The 17,986-nt window shown below is 41.7% G+C and overlaps 1 pseudogene; it reads left to right on the top strand.

Annotated features, from left to right (window-relative positions):
* The first annotated feature begins 1,254 nt into the window (after positions 1-1,254).
* Positions 1,255-16,125, top strand: LOC135312725 (guanylate cyclase soluble subunit beta-2-like; annotated as a pseudogene).
* The last annotated feature ends 1,861 nt before the right edge of the window (positions 16,126-17,986 follow it).

The raw sequence follows: 17,986 nt of genomic DNA, 5'->3' as shown, positions 1-17,986 counted from the left end.
TTCAAAAGGCACGTAACTAGCATCGATGGGAGTTAGGTGACTTTGACAATTGCACTGGTGCCTGACTGCTTTTGGAAAAGATGGTCTGGAGCCAAGCTTGAGCAGACACAGCTCCACTTCTAGGAATTAAAGTAGACTCACGAGAAGTCCAGAATTAGCCCAGTCTCTCTGCCTCTAAGCAGAGAGGCCTGCTTTAAGTAGTTGCTTTAAGTAGGCCTCTAAGCCTACTAAGCCTACACCCTCGAGTGGCATAATTCTGAAAGAAAGAATTGTCACACACCTTTGTCAGATTTCCGCAGCCCGTGCTGCTGTCTTCCTGCAGGGCTGTTGTTGTTACTGATGCTCCCATGTAACCTGAACCTGGGCCTTAAGGATTTGTTGATAATGTTCCTGGAAGTGCAATTACTCACAGAAACAGAATTTCTATGAACGTCATGTGAATATGAGAACAGCTGCTGCTCTTCTATTCACATAAGTATGTCCAAGGGCTCTTGCAAAAGTGCCTCTCTTTCAGGGGATGCTTGCACATGAAAACATGTCATTTTCCACAGACAAGCTGTTATGGCAACATCCCACTGCACTTCCAGTTCCTCAGGAGATTTCAGACTTGTTCTACCCTGAAGTGAGATATGAAGGATCAGAGTCTGATCATCTCCTTCACTATGGTAGACCTGGGGCTCAACTGTTGACTTTAGGGGGCTGAAGGAAACAGAAGATGGGAAGAAATGAAATAACCTAGGAGAGATCTCAGGATTAAGAGTTTCAGTGCAAGTATTGCCTTTTTAAACACACTATTTGGTCTTTCTACTTCTCATATGTATGATGCCTTACAGTGACAAAGATCAGCAGGACTTGCCAGGTGCAGCTGGTATGCAATTTGTGGAGAGTACCTCGTCAGCTGAGAGGCAGGGCAGGCAACGGACTGCACTTGGTTGCCTGGACATACCCTGAGATGCATACAGATGGACAACACCTGAGCTGGCTTAACAGCAGCACTCAAAGTGAGCAGCCAACTTCCAGAATCTATGGATTTCAAAACTGGTGCTGTTCTATTAGAAATGACACCCAGTCCCCCAACATCTCTTGGGCAACTTCATGTTTTCACCTTGAAACACTTAGTTCAGACTCAGACCTACAAAAATACTTTTCTCTGTTTTCTTCAGAGCAGTATGCCCTGCTCACCTGGGAAAGGATATGTAAGAAGACAAATGCTGGGTTTTAGATTTCTCTGTGGATCACTCAGTCCTGTATACCATGGCCTCTAGATATTCAAAACTGATGTACTATAAAAAAAAAAGAAACAAAGAAGAAAAGAAACTCACAGTTGGTGTGCCAGAACAGCAACAAGCAGGAGCAACTTGGTTGCTGCAAAGAGCTGAGAGCACCTGCCTTGCAGAAGCTGCAAGCAGACAGGCAAAGCATGGTAAGCTTCCTTCAGTATTGCTGTTTAAGATGAAAATATGCGGTGAGAGAACACTTTAAAAAAATTCAATAGCAAGCTTTGTAAGTCAGATTTAAATGCCAATTGCTGTGTGGTTTCCCCAAACAAAACAGTTGCCTTTCACTCAAGTCTGATATGAGATCCATTAATTTCCCCTCTTTATTCTGTCAATAGTTTAGCCATATTGGTTCTAAAAGGATTCAAATTACCCAGAGATTATTTTCTTGTAACTGTCTTTAATTACACTGTGGCTTCAGAATTTACTATGTTTTCTTTATGGAAACTTGAATTACTGATGTGAAGAATTCAGGACTGGGGGTCAAAATGAGCAGAGCTATTAAAAAACTAATTGTACAAAAAAATGAGGGTATTGTTGTTCTCTTTAGAGACTTGCCATTACAATTTAACTACCATTTCAAGAGCTCTGTTTTTCCCTTTTTATTCCATGAGGTATAATATGTTAATGTTTTCCCTCCTTTAGTATGGATTTATCAATTCCTGTCTGAAATCTCTTATTATAGAGAGGACTTCGGCAAAGAGACCTGGGAAAAAACTCAAGTAAGTATTTTATCCTCCAGAAGAGAAGCACTGGTCCTGGATGGGGACTTTTGTAATGGAGCCAAAGGGGGCTAAAATCTGATGACGTGGTGAGGAGGATTATCAACAGAAATGGGGCCCCCACAGCTCTGCACTTCACCATTATAATTATTTTGAGCAGCCTGTGCCAAAATTCAGTGCTGAGTCATACCCCCATAGAAGTTGAGCGGCTTGTGCTCAGTGTAAATCAGGAAACAACTCAGAAGAGGCAAAGACATCCCACATCGGTGGTGACAGATGCATTTGTCTGTGAGATTAATAATGCCTTTACCAATTGCCAGGTTCACCTTTCCCCTCTGGGATTTCATGTGTTGTGTATCATAAACCAGACTTGCACATTTGGACGACCTGTGCTAGAAAGCGGCAAATGGCTGACAGAGTCCTTCCTTGGCTCGATGTTGACCCACCACTGCTCTCTCGGGTGGAGGAAAGCTGTGAGCCAAGGCCACACTAAACGCCGATGATCCTTTCAAGGGAGGTGGCTGTTGACTGGAAGGGTTTCCTGAGCGCGGTGCAAATAACCCTGCACTGTGGCGTGGGCTGGGAAAAACTCCATCAGGGGAAACTCATGCAACTCGCCTCTCTGCGGCCCTGTTTCATTGACAGGAAGGATGATTTCATTAACAGACCGCAGAAAGTACATTTATAGCTCAAAAAACCCTCACAAGTTCACAGCATGTTATTAACCGAGCCCATTACTTTTTGGGCATGCTCTTGTTCAGCAGAAATTTTAAATAACAGGCCCATGGCAATGGACATCCTAGAAATGCTGATACTTGTGGAAAAATGAATGGCGAGCTTTCTCACTAGTAATTTTTGAAACTGCAGTTTCAGTGGCTACTAGGTGGTTTGCATGACACACAGCTCTGTTCCTCAGGAAAGAATTTGCATCCCAATATGCATTGCTTGCCTTAATTATTAATATGAAGGCTAAACACAGACAGATGGCAAAATAAACTCTGTTAGGTTGGTGTGAATCTGAAGTTCCTTCCACCAACATAACTGGGAGCAGATATTGAGCCAAAACATATAGAAAGCTCTTGATGTGAGTCTGAGATGTCACAGTTTGCACAAAAAAGATCCGAGAGTCAAGTTCTTGGCCTCTGGGGCCCATATATCAAACCAGAGTGGATGGTGACATTCATAGAGATTTTCTGGCTCTTTTCAGCATGCACATACATGCTTAGGTTGGGCCTCACACTCATTTTTGTCTGGATCTGGCAGCTTGCTTTCTATGCTGAGCTGATAGTAGTTTTGTCTTTCAGATGTTTACTTGTGTTGTGCCTGCAAGCAGGCCAGAAACACTCAGGCTGTTCTGCCTGTGCTCTGATTTTCTGCTCTCAGCCTCTGAAATGGATTTGCACATAGTGTGTATTATTCCTCCTTCTTCCCCCGGTATAACTGTATTTCTCCGGTAGTGCCTTGCTGCATTAATGTCAGGAGAACAGGAAGAGAAATGTAATGTCAGATGTAGCCAAAATACAAGAGGATGCAGAGGAAGAGGATGGACTGATATAAACATTTTCTATTAGACGTAAAGAAATGCATACAAGCGAACTCTTCTGGACGGGGTACACGGGCTCATATTCAACCTATATAACGCTGGCTGAGATGACTCTTACCATCTAAACACTTACGCATCTAGGATAAGGCATGCCTTGGCTCCCTGTGCAGTCACCGGAGGCTGACAGCATTCATACAAGCTATTGATCTCTGGGGTAGGATGGGGACTCACCTTCTGAAAATACCTTTCTCTCACAGTCTATAAATGGACTCTAGGCAATTAGCTCTGGCTACATGCATGACTTGGCTATCCACTTAGCTATTTCACTTAGCTAGGTGAAATGAATTGTAAATCTTCTTTGCAACATGTATGGTATGTCAGAGCAACTTGCCATTCAGCCTGCCTACTACCCAGATCTACTCAAATCCAATGGAAAGGAATCATATTTAAGCACACTGTGGGCAGCCTGAATATACCTCTGTCCCTTTCCCTGTATTTTTTGTGCTGCTTTGATTATGCTTATAGAGCCATCAGGAAAGGATTGTGAATTAGATCAACCTCAGTAGCTGCAGTGGGAAGATATTTGAATTTACTACTGGCTGCTTTATGCCATTAGTATCTCAGATCTAGAAAGCAATTGCAACAGGACCTGTCTCTATCAGGAGTTTCACTAGGTAGATAAGAGTGACTTTTAATGTAGGAAAGGGGACTAAGAGATGAGCATTCAATACTGAATGTTCCCTGTGTAAAGGTAAATATTGTTTATCATAATGCGGTGGTATAGGTCAAGGTTTTCCAGAACTTCTAGCGATTTTAGGTACTCAGCTTAAAATACTTGGTGATCGGGTCCCGTGAAGTATTTCAGACTGGATATCCAAAGCCTACTTTTGAAACCTTGGTGTTAACCCCTCCTCTAAACTCATGCCATCTTTCTTTTCTTCCCAGCCTTTGCCTGCTCCCACTGGGCTGGAGATGCTTTCTTATGCAGGTTTTTGTAGCATCTGACACACCAGGGCCAGGTTCTTTTCTGGCTCCTCTGGAAGTTGCTCAAGTATAGAAGATGGAGAGGGATGCAGGCTACGCACGAGCTCTGAGGAACAATTGTATGTGGCCTTCTGCCTAGTGTTCTTATCTAGAGCATCTATGGATCTTCTGCATCAACAGGGGAGGAGGAGAGAGCTCTGCACTGAGTTGAAAATGCTTAGGATAAATAAACATGAAGAGATAAGGCTAAAGGACTAAATTTTATTTTCTCATGTTTGTTTTTTTTTTTCCACTTGCATCTCTGTTTGAGGAACCATACCTCCTAGAGAAAGCACAGAGGAACCCCTGCATGTCCCCTGTGTTCCCTTCAGCCCACCACTCCAAAGAACTCTTGACGGGGATTGATTCAATTTCTTTATTTTTCCTTGGAAATTGCATTTATAAAATCAGGAAGTTTAGAGAATGCTGGGCCCTGCTTTCTGGTTCTCCTGTGTTCAGCCCTATCACTGGCGGGATCATTTTCAGAGGGAAGTGGATTGGATGATTTCTGCTGTATGTTACCTGAAGTCATCATCCTCTATATTTTTCAGAACCCAGGCAAGAATCAAAAACACCTCAGAGACCTATGCTGTGTATGTTGTGACCTATGCTGTGATGTTACTGATTTAGGAAGCCTGTAGCATGCTAAATAAAGACAGTTTGCTGCTTCTCTGTGGCTTAGAGAGTGCTGACATCTATCCCAGTGCCTCCTGGCAGACCTTGCTGTCATACCAAGATGCCAGATCATGGCAGATCTGCCTGTAGCCTCTCTCTGAGGGCAAGAGGGAATCATTTCCCGTCTCACAGAGTAAGCCCTGTGAGGATTTCTCCTGCAGATGACAGGGTCTTTTGCCTGGGTTTGGTGAAAGGACATGCAAAGGGCGTGTATATATAATCTACATCTACCCACCACCTTTGCACTAGACTATGTCCCAGGCCTTTCCCGCTGATGCCAAAGTGACACTTCCAGATGGCTACATCTAATCAGTCGTCTTACAGATAGGCTTCACTGGGCACCAGCATGCCTGTGCAAAACTAAGCAGTGACGTGTAGCCACCATTCAGATTCAGACTGTAGACACTTAAGTTCAGGTGTCTATATGTCAGTGTCCATACATAAGTCAGATGTCTAAGCTCCCGTGAAAGGCAATGGAGATCTAGCCAATGGACCGAACCGAGTCTGCAGTTATTCAGCTGACCAGGTATATTTATCTGCCTCCAGAACCTGAATAACTCCACAGACTTTGTTCATTCATTCATGCAGCAGTCAGTTCAGGTGCCTTCAAGCCTGTCCTAGAGGTTTTCCCTACAAAGTGATGGGGAAATGGACACCACTGATCAGGCTAATGGAGAGCATAGCATCTCTGCATGAAGAGGCAGTGCTTTGTTCTCTGAATTCACACACAAGATCAACAGCCCTCTCTGTTTCTCCTTGTGGACAACCAAAGGTCATGAGAGACAGGCAGCACTTCTATGTGGCTTGCCCCAAACTAGCCTTGGTTTTCATTAGTCGTATCTCAAAATATAAATACAAAACTCCACAAAGCAAATAAAAGGGGATGCCTCATCCAGTAGGTTAGGTTATTTTCTGATCTTTGCTCAAGACATATCTTTTAGGTCAAACAGGTAGTATGCTGATTTCACCAGCAGCTGATAAGCCCATGATAATTTTAGTGTCTGTAGGACTTTGGAAAAGCTATGAAATTCTGCTCTGAAAAAAAATCTGGGTATTCACCTTTCTGAAATGAATGCACCATCTTTTTGTGTGGAAAGGAGGACAGACAGAGTAATGCTTCTTCACTCCTGTTTTGCCAGGAGAGGCCTTTGTAGGTCAGGTATGACAGAATGTATGTATGTGCACTGCACCTGGCCAGGCATGCCCTGACAGTCTTGCTTCAAGGAAACCTGTGAATAAAGGACACCTTCTGAGGAAGTGTAGTCGCATGCAGGGATCCATAATATAAAATACTTCAATGTTTCAACTCCAGCTTCCTCCCTCTCCTTCCTATTTTTTTTCCTCTGAAATGGCAGTGTGTTTCTCCATGCCAGGCTTTGGATGATATACGTGGGGAGCAGTTCACAAGCAGCAAAACTGGAAAATCTGACCAGTAGGTAGGGTGATGACACACTTCTTGGGCAGGCTGGGAATGGTATTCCCTTTACCCGGGCAATCAAAGCTAGAAGAGACTGTATGAACAAAGCCTAAGCTACTTGTGAGCCATACCTGGGTGTGTCTAGAAATGTTCTGCACTGGATCCAACACATGATTTGCATTATCTGTTCTTAAAAGTGCCTGAGATCTCAGATCTTGGTTGATGTTTAAGACCCATCCACTTGCAAAGAGACAGCACTGGCTGTTCGTTTGAAGATCAGGATTTATTTTTTGGATGTGTGTATGTATTACTGTGAGCATCATGTTGTTGTGGGCAGTGGAATCATAATAGAAATAAATAGTTGCTGCTCTTAGTGCTATGGCTTTAACTTGATCATATCCAAATAGCTGTGGTTATGCAGCTGGTGCCTGTAAGCGGTGACAGATACTCTATAAATACCATAGACAGAAAATAATTGAGATAGCATTTAAAGGGTCAGATGAACATCGTATTTTGGGGTTTATAATTTTATGTTGGGTGTGGGAGACAAAACTTGCTTTCCCAGCTTTTAGTAATATAATTATAAAATTGCCTGGTGTTTCCATTTCAGAAAGACACCCGTTTTCTTGCACTTTCCACCCCCTCTAGCACATGCACACAGAAGCTTTACAGTTTTTACTGTGGATGAAATTCTGAGCCAGATGTTGAATTTGGTTCTTCTGGTGTAAATCTGGCATCGTTATACCTTGACTAAAATTCTTCGAGATTTACCAAGTCGCAGGAATATAAATCATTATTAAATTGGTTATAATTGTCCCTTATATGGCACATTTCATACTCAACAGTCCTGTTGATGAGCTAGGTAGCAGCAAAAATGCAGGTTGAGCCAGAGGGAGAAGAGAAAAGATGTTTCATCAATAAATGTAAAAAAAATGGCATGATGTGATGTAGAATAATTTACTTAAACCATTAGGCCACAATACAAAGCTGTGACTGCTTTTAAATCAGGTTAGGTAACCTGGAGTCTGTTGCCAGAGAGTTCTTCAACAGTGAAGTGACAATGGAAATTTTAAATTGAGGAGAAGAGAAGTGCAAAGGGGGGGAGAAGCACATAGTATTCTGTGTGCTGCAGAAGTTTAACAGCCCAAAGAGGAAAACCAGAATGGACACAAATTCAGAAAATGGAGCCTTTCATAAAGATAATGAGGTGCATTCAATGATTTACAGAAATGAGGAAAATTGCTTACAATTTTCTCTGCCAGTTTGGAGGTTTTTTTTCATCTACCAGAAATATCTCAGAGATAACACACATTACAGCCTTGAAGTTTAAAGAGGAATAGAGATGGACGAGTTAGATTGTCCTTTATCTTGCCATTCATGCAGGACAATTGTCTGTGAGCTAAATCAAGCCAAGTGGCTGTATTTTATACAGGTGTAAATGACTGAAGGGTACTTCGCAAGTGTGATTCAGCTGTCACATTTTAGACATCTATTTTCAGATGAGACGAATTACACTGCAGAAATGCCTATTTCTTCTTATTGACTATAGAGGGAGCCTGGGGTGACCATCCTGGATAATGGGAAAACATAACAAAAATGTGTAAGAGAGTATTTGAGAAAGGGTGTATGAGCATGTAATGAAAGAATGCATCATCACTCTTTCACAGACTGAAGCAAAATGAATACTGCATGCACCGCTGCCACCTCATGTTTAGTAAGTGCTTATCTTTCAGCCTTCATGTTATCTGAGTGTATCATGTTATAACGGTCTACCAAGATGATTCATGTCATACACAGGAACATGAGCACACTCACATATGTTCTTCTGTACGCTATTCCCTAGACAGCACAAGATGAAGCTTCTCAGGAGACAAAGAACCATTCAACATTGTTGTGAAATTGAGAGATGTAACCCTCCTGGGATATTGTGCAAAAGTGTGTGAAATTAAGGCAAGGTGAGAGAACATCCTCTTTACCTCCTGTACAAGGATCAGAATGAGCTATGGGTCTCAGCAGTACAGACACTTTCCCACAAGGGAGACAGCCTGCTGAATATAAATATTGTAGGCAGTGAGTCACCAAAGATGATGTCATTGATTTATGCAAGGATTGCAGAGCTTGGATTTGGTGGGAGAGGTTTTCTTGTCTAAATGCAGCCAGACCGTGATGTGCAGGGTTTATTTGCTTCTGATTGTAGTAGAGCTTTTGCTTAACTTTTATTTGTATGGTTGGGTGCATTGGGTTAGCTGCTCTGGAAAAATACATATTCTGGATGTCCTTTTGTTTCTTTCAATTATTCTGTGTACATTTTGTCCTGAAAGGAGGTTGTTTTTTCAGCAGTTATATAATTGCTGCGGCTGCTTATACAACCAGAGGAGGAGACAAGAATTGTTTTCAGTTAGCTTTCCAGAGAAGTGTCTGAAGTGAAAAAAATGCAACACATCTTTGATAGATGGTGTCAGATGGGACACTGATGTTTGGAAGGATGATGAAGAGGAAGAGACAGTTCGTTCCTTATCAGGATGATAACTTATTAGCGGATATGAACTGCTGATGGCTGTCTACTACCACCACTAGTGTCTGTACATACACTCACACACACATGTATATGTACACTGGCTAAAGACAGGATCACACTTTTAAAGATCATGGATCTAGGACATGACAGAATTCATATACAGCATATATTCATATACATTCCCAGATGTGCTACAGTTCCGCAGTTTGTTTGGGACTGTCTTTGCCTTCTTTTTGAACTCTTCCACTGGCAATTAGAAAATAAGTGCATTTCGGTCAGCCACAGAATTTCAGTGGGCTGAGGCAGCCAAGTTACTGCCATTTCAACCAAGCCACATGAACTGCAACTACTCCTTTTCTGTATTCACAAGAATATTTGTAATGAAGAAAGTGTCATCTCACAAGTCACTGAGGTAGCCTCCAGTGCTATACAAAGGACTTTTGTATAGCAATAAAAAAAAAAACCCGTCTGCATTATTATGTGCAGGGTCTTTTTCTGGCAGCATTTTCACAAAACTTGTTTTCTGGACTTAGTACAGTCTCCATAAAACCATGTTGTTGTGGGCAGAATTTTGGCATCGGAGAGCAGTTTCAACATGATAACTAAGGTTTTGCTTTCGTATTTACTTTGGGACATTAAAATTAATTTGGTTATTGCTAATTTGCATGTGACAGTACCTGGGCTCAGGCAGGCAGATTTCATCTTGGCACACCAGTATGAACCTGTTGCTTTTACTTTGGTAAGGTTGCATTCACCAAGAATAATACAATGTATGTGCATGTTGTCACAAGAACTGGAAAAAAATAACTTTCAGCCTGCTTCATAGAAGTATTTCAAACTACTGCATTAGCTTGTATTTCTTTCCTTACCAAAATAAAATAGCCACGTTTTCAATTAATTCTTTTGATGAAAGGTGTAACAAAAACGTTTCTGCAGGCAAAGTAAAATGAAAGTTCACTGAAATAGTTCAGATTTCCTTGAAAATCTGAAAACAAAACTGTTTTCTATTTTCTCATAAAAATCAACACATGGAAAAGCTTGACAAGTTTCTACAAATCAGGGTTTTTAAGATATTTTATTTTGTGAAAAATAAAAATAATTTTTTATTGATTGATGCACTGGGACCACTTTACTGTAGATAAAGAAGATTTCTGAAGGTACAAAGAGCGGAAATGCCTCCAACACCTTCAGCAAGACATTTTTTTGTTCATTTCAACACCACTTACGCCTCTCAAAATTGTCTCCTTGGTCTCTATTTTGTCTTGTTATGTTCTTTTACAGAGAACTTGTAACTTATTTTCAATCCTTTTTTATCCAGAGAAGCTTTAGGCCGAAGACAGAAGATTCTGCTGTGCAATTCCTTCCCGTGCTGTGTTCGATGAAGTAGTAAGGCAGTATACTTGGTTTGGACATGGAACGAAACCTTTATTTCTGGGAAATAAGTCTATGGATGGCTCCTGACCTGGCACAAATTGTCCCAACCTACTGTGAAATCGATGCAGGTAGTTAGACTGATTGTATTTTTTGCAGGATTTTTCTTACCTGATATTGGAAATCAAGGAACACCACATTATTGACTTGATGCTTGCTGGAAAATGAAAACCAGCTTAGTTAGCATTCCCAAAGTGAGATGTACTTCAGGAATGGGAGACTAGGGCTTTGTGATCTTCACCATTAGTGTTTCCCAAGGGAAGGGGCTGAGACTGAAGCAGAAGTCTGGCATCTGCAGAGTCAAAAATCTGTCAGAAATTGAAGCACAGAAGTTAAGAGTTCAGTCAGCCAAGGACCCTTCTATAGTCAGTGGGGCGATGGAGATCTCCAGAACACTCTCAGGTTTGGAGTTCAGAGCACACATCAGGCTTTTAGAGTGCCTGTCTTTATCCCTTGACTACAGAGGGAACTGAGAGTGATGTTGTCCTTGCATTAAGTGTGATGATGTCCCTACATTAAGTGCCAGTGTCAACAGTGCTGGTATAAACACTGACCCCTGAGAGGTTTCCTCAAGGCAATAGTACCAGCAGGCCTCTCTCCCAAAGTGGGGATGAGAAACAGGGTTGCACATCATCCAGTGTGTCTTTTGTTTTTCTTCTCCTCTCTCACCATGATATCAGTCTTCCCGTGTCTCCCCCATCCACACATATATCTGCAGACACACACTGTAGCATTATCTTACATTTCTTTTGAAAGAGAGATTTTTAAGTCTTTATTAATAACTTCTCTTCCTTCAGCTGTGGATCAAGCAAGCAGATATGAATATTCAGAAGTTCATATCAGGAATATGGAATCCAGTGACCTATTTAGATAAATATTTTGCCATCATCCATCTACCAGTTACCTTCTCCACTTTTGGCAGGAGGAAATGTATGATCAACTTTTGTTCTCAAAGCAAAAGGAGAAAAGTAATCTAAATCATGGAGAAACCAGTCCATCCTGAAGCTCAGAGGTATCTTTTTACTTCTGTCTTTGTGAAATGAAAGCAGGGAGAGGAGAAGATTGAAAAAACCCCAACGAACAAACAAAAAATTGAGCAACTTAAGCTTTTGTGAGTATATGTTTTATAGAAAAAGAAATGCCATACAGAATATCAGCTCTTCTGGAGATTTTTTTCCTATTAGTGCCCTCCATTCCCAAGCATCCAAGATCCTAAATGTCATTTTCTGGTATGATCGGATTCTCTTTGCATTGTCGTAGCTTCTCTCAGTGAGAGCTTTATTGCTGATTTCAGTGAAAACAAAGATGGTTTGCCAATGAACACATTAAAAAATCTTTTCATTAATGTATCACTACAGTGATGTTAGCTCCATCCTTGTTCCTAACAGTGTCTTTTGAAACACCTTGTCCACTCTCCATAAAGATGACAGTTGTTTGTTGTGATGTCTGGAAAACCTTCCAAGTGTCTTTGATTCTGCTCCATGAAACAAGTCCTGCATTTGCTGTGTCACAGGGCAGGGACTGGAGATGACAGGTTGCAACAAAGGCATGATATGTTTCCTAGCAAGCCTTTTGGGTGTACAGAGCTCTTCCTAGATGGCTAGTTATGGTCTTCCCCTATTCTGTGGCCAGGTGCAACAACCAAATTCATAGGGGAGCTGATTGTCTACATCTAAGGGCATGGAAACAAGGAGAGAGTGTAGTGTTGCCAATGAATAAGGAAGGTATAGCTCTTACTGTGGGGGAGCATGATGAAAAGAAGCCACAACTGTATCTCAGCCTGTGCAGGAGGCTTTAGTCGGTTGTTTATACTAGCCTATTATTGCAGCTTTCCCTCCTGAGTGTCTTTGTATGTTGGGGCAAGTACTATTAGATGTGTCTAAAAAATATTAGGCCTTGCTAGATTGTGTTGTTTCTATCACAGACTAATCCATGGGTTGGGAAGGTGTAAAGGAGAAAAATGTGTGTCCTGGTAGTGTCATTGGCCCGTGCTTTTATTTAAAGGATGGATGATCTGGATGGAGGCCATGCAGTACCTGTCATATTTGTGCTCCCCAAGTTCTGCAGCTTGGCAGAACTAGAGGAGCTGAAGATGCAACTCCCCAACACTGCATCTCATGCCATCACAAGGAACCTTATCCTGATGAACCAGTGGCACCTGGCAGAGACAGAGCTTTCAAACCAGCTGGAGAGAAAAAAGGAAGACCTCAGGATCTTTTCCAAGAATTTGGAGGCAGAAAAGACAGAGAACTTGCCATTTGCCATGCTGCTGAAACATGTCAGCTTAAGGAAGCTTAAGAAATAAGCTTAAGGAAGGGAAAAAAAGGTGGATGCAGGCAGTGCAGGTTCCCTTATTTTCCTCTGCTTACAGTTTTTCTAGTATATCTCGTCTTAAACTTTGCAGTTCCTTTTGTAAGAGCGTATTTACCAGAGCAGTCCCAAGGTATTCTTTTTTCTCTACATGATGAATTACAACACCCAAAGCATACAAGCATCATCAGGGACCCTTGCAGCTATGATGATGGGGAACAGATGGCTGCACACGAAGAACAGGCCTTCCCTGGGAACTCCAGCTATGAGAGTTGCATCGTAAATTCATGCCTGAGTACCACTGGTACGCAGCTTTTCAAAAGAGAACCATGTTATGAAGAAGTAGAAGTGGTTCACAGTAAGAAAGGAGGGCATTTGTACTGTGTGTATTGCTTTGTCTTCAATCTGGAATATATGAATTCAGGAAAGTCCCATCCCACACTTGCTAAGCAAAAGGTTTTTAGCTACTCCAGTCAGAGGTATCTTTACTTAGTACACACAATTTGCTGCCCACTTTGCATGTGTTTATTTGTATTAGAACTCTGAGCTTCCAAATTTGACCACACAAAATGGTGACCATGAATTTGGCTTTACTGCCACAAATTCATGCCTTCAATTCTTCACTAAAAATAGGGGTTCAGAGAGATTCTCTGATTAGGGCTAAACTGGGAGGCACAAGAGTGCTCCTAAATTCCTGGGCCCAGATCTATCTCCTCACCTTTCCCAACTCCACAATGCACCATGTCCCTTGGCTCCCCACTCCTCCCCAGATCACTGCTTTCCCTAGGCAGCAAAAATCGCTGAGTGGGAAAGGAGCTGAGGTATTTTGTTAGCAAGTCCCCAACTTGTCAGTCTGTGCCTCCACAGCACACCTCCACAACACAGGATATAAGTTCCCTTTGGTCCCATCCTGCTGTTTAGTGTGTCTTCTCTGTGGCTCTGGGCACTTGCACTTCAGGAAAGTCCTGTCTGAAGAAATAACTTTCTAAACAGATGCAAAATAGAAAGGGCTCAAAATCTGCCAAACATGGATGAGGATATTAGCACACTCAGGCTTGGGAGTCAAAAGAAACTTGGAAGTGAGGTGTCCACACTACACATCAGTGTAATTCACCTCCCAAAGAGAGAAAGGTGGGAATCTTTCCTATGCTTACAGGGAGCTTTTCTTCAGCTATTAAACCAATTAATAGGATTTTGGCAAATTACAGAAATGTCTTGTCAAATTCTGTTACTGACTTAGTCAAATAAGAATAGAAGCCTTTATGAAGAAATGTACGTCTAAGAGCCAACTTCTTCCTCAGGAGAATTTGATTTGTGCACAGTCCTCTTCAGTGATGTTGTGACATTCACAAATATCTGCTCTGCCTGTGACCCCAACCAAATGGTGAACGTGCTGAATTCAGTGTATTCCAAGTTTGATTGATTAGGCAATGTCCATAGAGTTTATAAAGTAAGTGTTTCTATTAATATTTTCTTTAGTGGGGTTTTTGTGTTGTTTTGTTTTGTTTTGTTTTTATTTCTTTTGTTGTGTGTTTCTGATGAACTTTCTTCTCTCTAACCAAACAGAACCTATGGTCATCATAAGAAGTGAAACTGGCCTGAAAATTTGGGGTGGGCATTATTCCTTCTGAACTTAAATCCTCCGTTCTTGGAAAGTGATACTCTCGCTCTTTTCAGTGCTTTGAGATAAGAATTTAGAGAACCTTTCCAATTTCCCTTTTACTCATACATGTAAAAAACCCAAACTAAAAATTTGTCACTGGGCAATCTTTGAAATGATAAAAAAATTATTTGCTGATCCTTGATAAGGGTGACTATTTATCCTTTGAATGGGCAAACATCCATGCCTTCAATGGAAATGGAAGCACTTAGCACCTCATGAGACCAGGCCATTATTTGAGTCCATTTCACATCTATGGGAGCTTTTCTGTTGACTTCAGGGAGTTGTAGGGATTGAGCATTTTATGACTGTAGAATTTCCTGCTGTCAGGATGAAGCAATAGGAGATCAATACCTGGTGGTTGGAGGTGACACAGTCCCCATCACTAGCCATGCACTAAGAGTAGCCAACCTTGCATTTGGTATGGGATTTGCCCCCGAAAGAGATCATAAACCCCATGACTAAGGAGCCCATTCAGGTACGGATGACTGAATTCTTGCTTTGAAATAGATGTTATATATTGGTAGATATTTAAGGAAGACCTAAAATCCCAGTGAAGGTCAAGATACTTGCACTTCAGGCTAATATTAATGTTAAATGCTATGCTGAATTCAGGCTGTGGGGCTTTGATTTTGCTGCAGGAAGAACTTTGCAGTCCAGAATCCAGTAATGCACCAAAATGTGCCTTTAACAATAGCCAAGTAGTCCATTCACTGACAATTTAGAAAAGCAAGTACTTGGAAACAAACTCCACCTTTACTGGTGTTTGTGACTAGAAAGTCATTTAGTAACTCATGCACAGACACAAAATAATTGACGTAATGATTTATTTTGCATGTGCTGCTTGGTTGTAAAAGCTGCTTATACAAGGGCATGTGTTAAATTTTTAATTGAAAATATGGAATTTTACACCTCTGTTGGACAGCTACAAGAGCATAACATAAATTGTACATACACAAACACTAACATTAGCGTGCTGGGTAATGAGGAGGAGAGAACAGGCCAGAGGAGAGGTGTCCAAAGTGATGTTTGCTATAGCTACAATGGGGCTGTAATCTGTTCTTTTCTGCCAATTGCTATCACCAGTGTGACAGTCACAAGACCGGGAAAATAGCTAAACTGCTACACATCATCATCCTCACAATGCACTCCCTGTCATCAGCCCAGGGCTATGTCCTTGCTTCTGCAGGTGCAGGGGTTCCTGCAGAGAAGCAAGTTGTTATTTAGTCCCTAGAATGGGAGGTGGGGAAGAGCCTGTTCAAGGTTGTGCATGGTGTTGTTGTTCAAGAAGGACTAACAAATATTGTAGGTAATGACTCTGAGAAGCTGATATGATGTATCACATGTCCTTGTTGATTCATACCAACTGATCAGAGTTGGGATCCACTCTGGACCAGCACTGGCTGGAGCTGTTGATGGGAAAATGCCAAAGTACCACTTGTTTGGAGACACTGTCAACACAGCTTCACAGATGGAGGGTCATAGTCTTCCCAGGAGCATCCACCTTGGCTCAGCAGCTTCTAGGGAAAAATGGAACAAACCAACCTGAGTATTTTCTTTCCCGTGACTTCTGGCTAGAGCAGTCATACGACAAGGGACATTTTGGTATTATGTATAACACGCTACTTTGGAGATTGTATTTGGGGGGTGTCCCTAGGATCAGTCAGTTCAACATGTGAGTCAGTGGAAAAAGGTAGGTGCTTCAGGGGGACAATCCAGCATGCCTAAGAGAGACATCAAGGGAAGCTGTTAGGTGGAGGTGTGAACACTGCCACCCACAGACACACATCATGTGAACAGAATTGTTTTCACATTACTTAATATTTCCATCCACCATCTAAAATCCAGGTGCTTAAATGGAGGAGCAAGATTCTCCTAACACTCACCTTGTAAAAATCCTAGCAAATGCTTTACTCACACAAGAGTCGATTGTTGGCAGACAGATCCAGACCTCTCAGCAGTAGCGTGCTTCCCTGCCTGGACAGGTTTCCATGGGCTCAAGGCTGCTCAGAGCAACAGGGTGTACTGAGTGAAGTAATAACTTGGAAAGGGTATAACATCCACTGCCTTCTGTGTTTGGACTTTTTGCTGGCAAGTTCTCCTCTTTCTGTTCGGCTTTTACCTGAAGAAAGTTGAGCTGCAGAGGATCTAGAGAGTCCGTGAGCATCTCAGTTGTGTCCTCTCTAGTGCATCTTGGAACTCGGCGAGGTGGGTTGCTTTGCAACAGCATTAGAAGTAGGACAGATAAGCTGGAATCAGGCTTTCTGGGGACATGCAATAAACTAAGAGCACAAAACAGAGGGAAGAAGAAAGCAAAACACATAGACAATGAAGAGAAGTTGCTTGGGCACATAAACATAATTTTTTTGCAGGTACCTATAGATTTTGCAGAATAGTCGAGGCAGCCCTTTTAAAAACTTAGGCTCAGTATTTACACTTACCTGTACCTGCAAAAGAAAATGGAACTTATTTCCTAGTAGTCCTGATTCTGGCTTCCTACTTTATACTTGGGTCCTCCAGCAGGGATGTGTTGGCTTTGATTTATGGTTCGCACATTTTTATTGGTCATGGTCTTTCAGAATAATTCACAGCTAAAGCAATTTTTGGGGCATCCAAAAGAGCAATGCTTAAAAATAAAATTTCCATGACCTGCAGTGATTTAGTACCTGGCACAAATCCTAACCAACCACAAACTCAGCAATAAATAACTTACAAGAACAGCTTTCTTACTGTGGCATTACTTCCTCCCCTAGTGAACAAATAAAGAGTCCTACTCTGCATTCCATGCTCAGGCAAAATTTCTGTTGGTTTTAATGGGACTTTTGCCTCAGTAGTCCAAAATCTGCTCAGCAGTTGTCAGTCATAGTGGTGACACAGTGGATTGAAGCTAGTCCGCTCTGCTCCCTCTGCACTACTGAGACTTTCAGCTGGCTATCTTACCTCCTAGTCACTTTGGGCATCACTTTGTATCGTGCAACCCGGAATGACTGTGGTTTTATCTGCAGGAAAAACAATGCCCGGTTTCTGAGATTGAGACTTTTACACGTTATTATATAAAGCAGGAAAATATGCTCTTGCAATGTACTTTAAGAGTTGAGCACCATAGAGTCTTTTTGACTTGCGTTGTGCGTTACCGACACATGCTCCCACGAGAACAGACAGAAATACTCATTAAATATAGAGTCACAAAATGCTGCTTGCTGTGCTCTACATATAACACCTTCACATATTTCACACCATCAATAACTATTGTAAAGTGCAATAACAAACAGGAAAATAAGTGTGCAAATGAAGTCTTAAATGCCTAGAGCAGATCCCTTTCTGAGAAGTCTTGCAAAGCTGTTTTCTGCTCAAAAAAATTGCTAGCAACAAGTAATTTTTATTAGCACTGCAGAGCTAATGGAGCTGTA

This window comes from Phalacrocorax carbo, chromosome 1 (genome assembly GCF_963921805.1).
Source record: "Phalacrocorax carbo chromosome 1, bPhaCar2.1, whole genome shotgun sequence".
Lineage (NCBI taxonomy): Eukaryota > Metazoa > Chordata > Aves > Suliformes > Phalacrocoracidae > Phalacrocorax > Phalacrocorax carbo.
Note: the sequence above shows the minus strand (reverse complement) of the source record. Positions and strands in the feature narration are given on the sequence as shown.